At 45.8% G+C, this 8,656-nt stretch overlaps 1 pseudogene; it reads right to left on the minus strand.

Moving 5' to 3' along the window:
* Positions 1–494: 494 nt before the first annotated feature.
* On the minus strand, positions 495–8,202 carry LOC137561742 (E3 ubiquitin/ISG15 ligase TRIM25-like; annotated as a pseudogene).
* Between the last annotated feature and the right edge of the window lie 454 nt (positions 8,203–8,656).

The raw sequence follows: 8,656 nt of genomic DNA on the forward strand, positions 1-8,656 counted from the left end.
GATACCTGTGCTTGCTGGTGGCTTGAGCGACCAGCCGATGTAGTGCAAACCTCCCCCCCTTAGATACTTACTGAGCTCCAGCGAAGTGTAGCAGCCTTCCTCTACCTCCCCACGGGCTATGAGCGGCTTGCACTGGGGAAGCCGGAGTGTCAGCGGAACCACATCGGGTCATGTGACACACCGGCTTCCGTACAAAAATGCAGAAAGCCGCTAGGAGCCCATGAGGAGGTACCACAGAGGGGACCCGGAGGATGCCGAGGGACCTCATGTGGCTATGGGGGGTTGGGGGGGGGGGGCTGTAGGAAGCCCCAGGTAAATCCAGATTTTGATTTAAGGACTCTGCTCAGGGTACCTTTAAAAAAAGTGATGATTCTAGCCTGTATGTTCCTCTTGCGTCACATTCGTCCCATAATAACGTTTTCAATGACCGGTAAAACACACAAGAACAACCCAACAATATTGTTGTTCTAATATTTATATATCAACTTCATCCACTTGTCACTACAGACTATGTACTCAGAAAATGTATTACTCTGGCCAGTAAGTTATATTGTTACATTTCATAGCTACTTATAGGGCAGAATCTTCACCCAGTTACCCTCTATGTTATACACACATAGCACAGCATGGAGGGGCTCAGTGAAGGTGGCAGTGAAGGTGTGTAAGCGTCTGATTGGGTCACACAGCTCATAAAAGGACAGCTGCCCCGCCTCATAATCCAGACACACCCTGACTCTGTTACTGGAGATGCTGTGAGGAATCTGGATCACTTCACTGTCGTAAATCACTGCACACTGATTGTGTCTCCGCAAACACCAGGACTTGTTGTTATTACCTATATGTGACAGATCACCTTTCCTCTCTATACTGGGATAACACATTCCAATTTCCCACTCCCCTGTTTCACTGCACTCAGCTTCCCAGCAATGCTGCCCTGAGGAGAAACTCTGCCTGCTGATTACATTTAAATAATTCTGAAATCTCTCTGGTCTTACTGGGCGGTTCTGATTTACTCCTACATAAGTTGCAGTTTTCCTGTCATCTGATATATTTAATTTATCCTGAGCTGTGTTTACATCCAGTGATATGTATGTTGTATAAATCCCTCCATTTACCTCAGTTATTATGTCAGACAATGTATGTAATGTCTGTGAGATCAGAGCCACATCCAGATCCCCTGCATCCTGGAGACATTTGTGTCCTTTGTCCCCATTACCCCCCTCCTCAGTGTCACACAAGTCACCTGTGTCTGGCTCCTGTAGGACAGTCAGTGGGTCAGACATGTTACACAACTTCTCAATGTCACCCATCTTCCCAGACAGCTTCTCTTTTTTTATTTCAAGTTGTTGGATAGAATGAGAAATAGAAAGTGACATCTGCTCTTCCTGCCTGGAGACCTCAGCCAGGACTTTCTTCTCCAGGTCTTCCAGCTGTCTCCTCAGGTCTCTGATCAGGGCAGTCACTCTCGCTTTCACATCTGCTGATTTTCCATGTGCGCTTCTCATGCGTTCCTGCAGCTCCTGGACTCTTTTCTCAACCTTCACTCTCTTTGTGGTCAGGTCCCGCAGATCATTTCCCAGCTTCTTTCTCTTCTTTTCAGAGGCCTCCTCCAGCTTCTCCACCTTGTGTCCCTGATGTTCTCCATCCAGCCTGCAGGACACACAGATACAGGCATTGCCCTCAGTGCAGTAATACTCCAGGATCTTCTTATGCACAGAGCATTTCCTGCTCCCCAGGGAAGTGGTGGGGTCAGTGATGATGTGCTCTGGTGACTTGCTGTGGACTCTCAGGTGTTTATCACACAGGGAAACCTCACAGTGCAGACAAGTCTTAGCAGCAGGTACAGGAAAATCCACGCAATAAGTACAGAAGACTCCACTCTCCTCCTGATGTGGCTGAGCAGGCTGGAAACTCTCCACAATGTTACACAGAGTTATGTTCCTGACCAGGACAGGGCGCTCCACACACACACTGCTCTGCATTCTGGGCAGGAGTAACGTCCAGATTCCTCCTGTTTATCCAGCACATGATCAATACAGCCCTGGCAGAAGTTGTGGCCACATCTCAGTATTACAGGATCTATATAAGTGTTCAGACAGATGGAACAGTCCAGCAGCTCCTTCCTCACATCAGCAAAGGCCATGGCTGAGAGCGGGAAAGAGAAATGAAAGTAACTAATAGTCAGGAAGCAGCAGACTGTGACTCACCATGAGGGTGGGGCAGAGTCAGTGTATTGCTCAATCTGTACAAACACTGCTGAGATAAAACTGGCCATGAATGCATTGATTTTTCTGGTCCAATCTGACAGTTGACTGACCTTTAATCAATTTAGTGCAGGTTATCAAGCCAAAGTCTCACAAGACATGCTGAAAAATCTCTGTTTGATGGGGAAGAACAGGAGCAGTGGCGAGGTATCCATGATGGGGTATATGCACAAAGGGCGTGCGGAAAAAAGGGTGCCCAGTAATGCAGTTTATACCCTCCCACCCAACATCTAGCTGGTGCACCCACACCACTGCCCTGGTACCTGCGTCCACTGGGATCAGCAGACGATATGTCATCTGCAGCAGTGGAAGAGGTGCTGGGAAACCTCCACGCAGAAGGCATGTGCAGCCCTCCTGTGCCCAGCGGTTTGGTGCAGCCTGTGCCCACCCGGCACCCCAATGGAGCTCCCATCCCTCTCCTAGCAGCACATCCTTCTCAGCGCATGCTACGAGTGGAGTAAATAGGCGCCGGCATAGGTGGCAATACAAAATATTGGGATTTGGTCACCCGCAATGCCTAATATTTAGTGGGTGCTGTATCAGTGTCTGCTATATATCGGGTGCCCAAATCCCAATATTTTGTATTGGCACCTATGGCTGCACCCATTTAGTCCACTTGCTGCATGCGCCCTTTTTTCCTACCTTTAGTGTTGCTCTTCATTGATTAGTACAACACTTGCAGTACAAATGATTCTTGATAGCAAAAATCTATCTAGCGAAATTCCTGGAGCTAACTACCCACACACCGCTACCAATTGGCCAATCAAAATTGGATGCATGTAAACACTAAGGTCTGGTATACTGTTAATTATGATTGGTGAATTACTGACCATTTTTACCACCACTATGTAGTATGCAGGTTTAAAGAGAGTCTGAAGCGAGAATAAATCTCGCTTCAGACCTCATCGATGCCCCTGCTAAACCGCCGCTATCCCGTGGCTTAACGGGGGTCCCTGATCCCCCAAATCCCCTCCGTAATGCGGGGGAGCGCTTCCTGGTTGGGGCAGGGCTAACCGCCGCAGCCCTGCCCCACGCCAGTCTGTCAGCGCGTATCTCCGCCTCTCCCCCGCCCCTCTCAGTCTTCCTTCACTGAGAGGGGCGGGGGAGAGGCGGCGATGTGCCGCTGATAGACGCGACTGGCGGCAGGGCTGCAGCCGTTAGCCCTGCCTCCAGGAGCGACCAAGTTTGCGACCAAGTGTCGCAGTGGGGGGTTTGGGGGTCAAGGGACCCCCGTTTAGCGGCGCTATTGCGGCGGTTTAGCAGGGGCACACGTGCCCCTGCTAACTATGAGCTCTGAAGCGAGATTTATTCTCGCTTCAGAGTCTCTTTAACTACACAATCTGCTCATAGTATTCAATATTTGTTGACCCTCCTACTACATGGAGGTGGTAAAATTGGTCAGTGATTGGCCAATCAGTTGAAAATGTGTACCAGGCTTTAAGCTAAGTGATAAACTATGTCTGAATCACTGCATTTTCTGTTGCAATTCCAGAGCAGTCGTGATTTGCCCCTTCACTGGCTTGAATGCAATCACTCCGGATAAAATCATAAAAAAAAAAAAACACAACTCAGCCCTGACCTGTCACCTGAAGCTCAAAGTCCCAAGAACACAAACCATGCATGTGTTATCCCATCATTGTTAGTTGGGTGCTGATACCCCTGAAACTTCAGGGAAACATTTGTAGCAACTCGGGGAGACAATTTGGGTTCTGGCTATTGCTTGAGAAAACCTTCAATATTAGTTTACTTTAAGGCACCTCAGCATGAGTTCTTATAGGGAACAGTTCTCCAATCACAGCACCCTCACCAGCACAAATCATTGTGATTGGCTGAATAGTGTGGGTGTCAGAGCCGGTCTTTGGGGGTGGCAAGTGGGGCAATCGCCCCAGGCCCCGCACTCTGCAGCGGTGGGATGAGGGCAAAGTAGTTAAAAACTCACGTTTCTTCCTCCGATGCTCACAGCTTCCATCTCTTTCCTGTCCCGGCATCTGTTGATTGGTAACAGCACCCCCTGTGGTGACATGCGGTCACGTCATCCCAGGGGGCGCTGTTAGCAATACACAGATGCCGGGACAGGAAAGAGATGGAAGCTGTGAGCATCGGAGGAAGAAACGTGAGTTTTTAACTACTTTGCCCGCTCTCCCCACCGCTGCAGCCACCTTCCCAGAATCCCATCTAACGTGTGTACGTGTGTGTGTGTGTACATGTGTGTGTGTGTGTACGTGTGTCCCACATATGACACTCACCCCAGTTTACTACAACCTATTGGAAACCTAGCAGTTCGGGAGGATGTCGCCCACCCAATCATATTAGCTGAATTTCCCTATGAAATTTCCTGCTGGGTCCCCTGATCTGCCATAGTCATAATAACATTATGGTCTATATGGGAGCCCAAGTCAGGTGCAGATCAGGCGCAGAGATGACCTGATCCATACATACCTGTGTACAGGCTTGGGGGGAGGGGGGGGGAGTGGCAAACTAATCAGCATGAGAGCCAACAAATGTCTTGTGTTGTGATAAAGGGCATACAGCCAGATGGCAGCTTCCATACTTCTATATGTGAAACTTTTTAAAGGAACTCATTTACATCTAAAGTTTTGTACACATATCCAATTTTGATTGGCGACTTTTACCACATCCATGAAGTATGAAATACATGGAGGTGGTAAAATTGGCAAATCACAATTGGATGTATGTATGCACCTGTTTTATCAAACATTTATCACGCTCGGTAAATATTTAGTGGGGGAAAAAAAAAAAAAATAATCGGTAATTTTTCACCCAAAAAAAAGAGAGTTAGTGCACAAAACCATGTGCGGTAACTCTTTTTTGGGTGAAAAATTACCTCCGGTGATAATTCACTAAAAATAGTGAAAATAGTGAAAATAGTGAGCATTCACTAAAAATGTACCAAGTGTGATAAATGTTTGATAAAAGTGCGGTAACACAGGTGATAAAACTGTCAGTAATATGTACGGAAATAAAGCTTTTTTTGACCACTGTAGGGCAGCCCATATACTTGCCACCCATTACACAGAGACAACCCAGGAAAGCCGGTCACATTTAACCACTTAAGCCTAACTGGACAAATATATTTGTCCAGTGTTTTTGTGGACAGTGCACCACCAGTTTGCTACTAAATGAGGCACATGTGGTATCATTTTAACCGTGACGAGTTGTGGAATCCATTTTGGTGTGTCTAAAACCTGTGAACCACGTCACATGAAAAATAGGTAGGGACAAACTCAATCAAATATAAAAAGTCATTTTCAGAATTATGATCAAACTTGGGAAAGTTTTAGCAACACTACAAGAGACATATGTGGTATCATTTTAACCGTGATAAGTAGTAGAATAGAGTTTAAAGAGTTTTAGGGTTGAGGCGCATGTCTCCTGTATTTTTTTAGTCACAAACTGAATCAAAAGAAATTACATTTTTGCATATTCTGTACCAAAATAAAAGACTTGTAAAATGAAAACAAAGTGACAGAATATGAAAGAAACAACATATATTGTTACCTTAGGAACCTGGCTTTTTAAATATGTATGCCATAAGGGTATATTATTATTTTTCAAAATAAGGCCTTGTAATCATTGACAGTGTACAATGAGAAAGCAAAAAACACAAAGCAGAAAAAAAAGACAACTTTATTTCCAAATACAATATTCTCTCCATACATTGTGCTAGGAACATAATCTAAATGTTGCAATAACCAGGATGGATGAGCAAATAAAATTAGTGGGTTTAACTTATAGTCAGCACTGTTTAATTTAAAGCTATAATGGATGTAAATGGAGAAATAGATTGTTTTTTTTCATCTTTTTCCCTTATTTTCCCTTTAAAATGCATAGAAAATAAGGTGATTACTAAACGAAATGAACACACACTAAAAGCCGAATTTGTCCTGAAAAAAACAAGATATAGATCATTTAGTTGTGATAAGGAGTAATAAAGTTAATGGCAAATGAATAGGAGCAGCGCCTATATGTGAAAATTGCTCTCGGGCTGAAGTGAGTGGGACCTCAACTCTTGCACAGGACAGAAGGAAAACATATAGAAATGCACCCTGTATGTATATAATTTAGCCTGTCTAATTCCCCCTCATCTGTGAACAATCACAACTGTAATTTGAGCTCTCAGCTGTGCCAGCTAGCTGCCTCAGCAGAGCAGCTAATGTGTAAACACAGAATGTTAACCCTATGTCTGCTTCCATAAAAGCAGGAAGTACATACACTGGAGATTTTTTGCATCAGCTGTAACAAAGAAATGTTTTTCTTTAAAGGTTATGCTGTTGCTCATCTTTTAGAGCAGAGAGGAATTTCCTCCTCGGCATCTATTAAATCATCTAAAAGACTGTACGAGGTGTGAAAGTGCGCCTTGAGATTAGACACACTCGTCTTTTCTGCCTTCTAAGTAACATTGATATAAACTCGAGCAAAGAAAGCTCAAAAGGCTCCATCCTGAAGGCCAACAGCAGAGAAGTGATAATTATCACCTACCATTTGTAGGTGATAAAAAAAATCCTTAATTAACACCAACTTTTCAATTGAGAATCTCAAATTGGAGAAATTTTGAGGTAATTACCACACTTTTACCTGAGGTAATTTAAGGAGAAAAAAAAAATTTGTGAATTTGAAAATGGAGATATTTTGGTCAGTGTTTATCACTACCTAATTTAACTCATGTGGTAACTTGAGAATAGAGCCCATAGAGTTGGTAAAATTGGCCAATCACAATTGGATGTGTGTATGCACCTTAAACCTGCATAATGCCAAAGACTAATCAGTGTAGCTCCATCTCTCACCTTTCAGCTATCCTGGAAGTCAGCACAGACTGGCTGTAGGAGAGTGATGGGTCTGCTGGGGTTTGTAGTGCACACTGCTACAGCTGAGAGGGGAACTGAAAGTGTGCTCAGCTCAAACATCCCAACTCCTTGTGATGGGAAAGGGGAAAACTACATGCCCCGCCTGAGGGGGTGTGGCCAACATCAATATTCAATGCAGAGCTGTGCCTGTGGGGTGTGGTTAACATTTATTATTCAATAGCAGAGCATGCCATGTCCAAGGGGGTGGGGCTAATATTCATTATTCAATAGCAGGGATGGTCAGTGAGATGCAAATCATTCAGAGGCAATGCAGGTCATATGGTAATTAGAAGCGCATTAAGGCCTCCTTTCCATGGACTGTTTATAGGCTGTGAAATGCCTCTCAAACTCTCACAACTGCTCACTGCAGCCTGGTAACAGCTCACTGCTGCCTGGCAACTGCTCACTGCTGCCTGGCAACTGCTCACTGCTGCCTGGCAACTGCTCACTGCTGCCTGGCAACTGCTCACTGCTGCCTGGCAACTGCTCACTGCTGCCTGGCAACTGCTCACTGCTGCCTGGTAACTGCTCACTGCTGCCTGGTAACTGCTCACTGCTGCCTGGTAACTGCTCACTGCTGCCTGGTAACTGCTCACTGCTGCCTGGTAACTGCTCACTGCTGCCTGGTAACTGCTTGCCGAGCACACAGCTCAACAGTCTGTGGAAAAAGAGGTCTGATGCAGCTTGAAAATGGACCAATCATATTCCTCAGCAACTGCATTTGAATGGTTTACACTGCATACACGTAGGCCTCTTTTCCACGGACAGGTGAACTGTGTGCTCAGCAAGCAGTTACCAGGCAGCAGTGAGCAGTTACCAGGCAGCAGTGAGCAGGTGTGAGAGTTTGAGAGGCATTTCACTGCCTATCAACTGTCCGTAGAAAAGAGGCCTTACCATAAACTTTGCATTAAGGCTCTGTTCACATCTAACATCAAAATCGCAAACACAAGCATTTTGCGCTTTTTTTGCGTGATTTTTTTCTAGTGTCTCCCGGCGCTTACCTGTGCTTTTGAAAATCGCCTGCGCTTGAAAAAAGGCCAAAAACGCCTGAGATGTGAACAAACCCTTAGGCCTCTTTTCCATGGGCTGTTGAGCTGTGTGCTCAGCAAGCAGTTACCAGGCAGCAGTGAGCAGTTACCTGGCAGCAGTGAGCAGTTACCTGGCAGTAGTGAGCAGTTACCTGGCAGCAGTGAGCAGTTACCAGGCAGCAGTGAGCAGTTACCTGGCAGCAGTGAGCAGTTACCTGGCAGCAGTGAGCAGTTACCTGGCAGTAGTGAGCAGTTACCAGGCAGCAGTGAGCAGTTACCAGGCAGCAGTGAGCAGTTACCAGGCAGAAACAAGCAGTTACCAGCAGGAGTGTAACTAGAAATCACTGGGGCCCCCCTGCGAAACTTTGGATGGGGCCCCCTCCCCCCTCGCTTTCTGCACAGGTACACTGAGAACTGAGAACCAATGTTATACAATTGGCTAGTGCGTACTTGAATGTGTTTTCCCCATGCAGATAGAAACAGTGAGACGCAGGCATTG

The sequence above is a fragment of the Hyperolius riggenbachi genome, chromosome 3 (assembly GCF_040937935.1).
Source record: "Hyperolius riggenbachi isolate aHypRig1 chromosome 3, aHypRig1.pri, whole genome shotgun sequence".
Taxonomy (NCBI): domain Eukaryota; kingdom Metazoa; phylum Chordata; class Amphibia; order Anura; family Hyperoliidae; genus Hyperolius; species Hyperolius riggenbachi.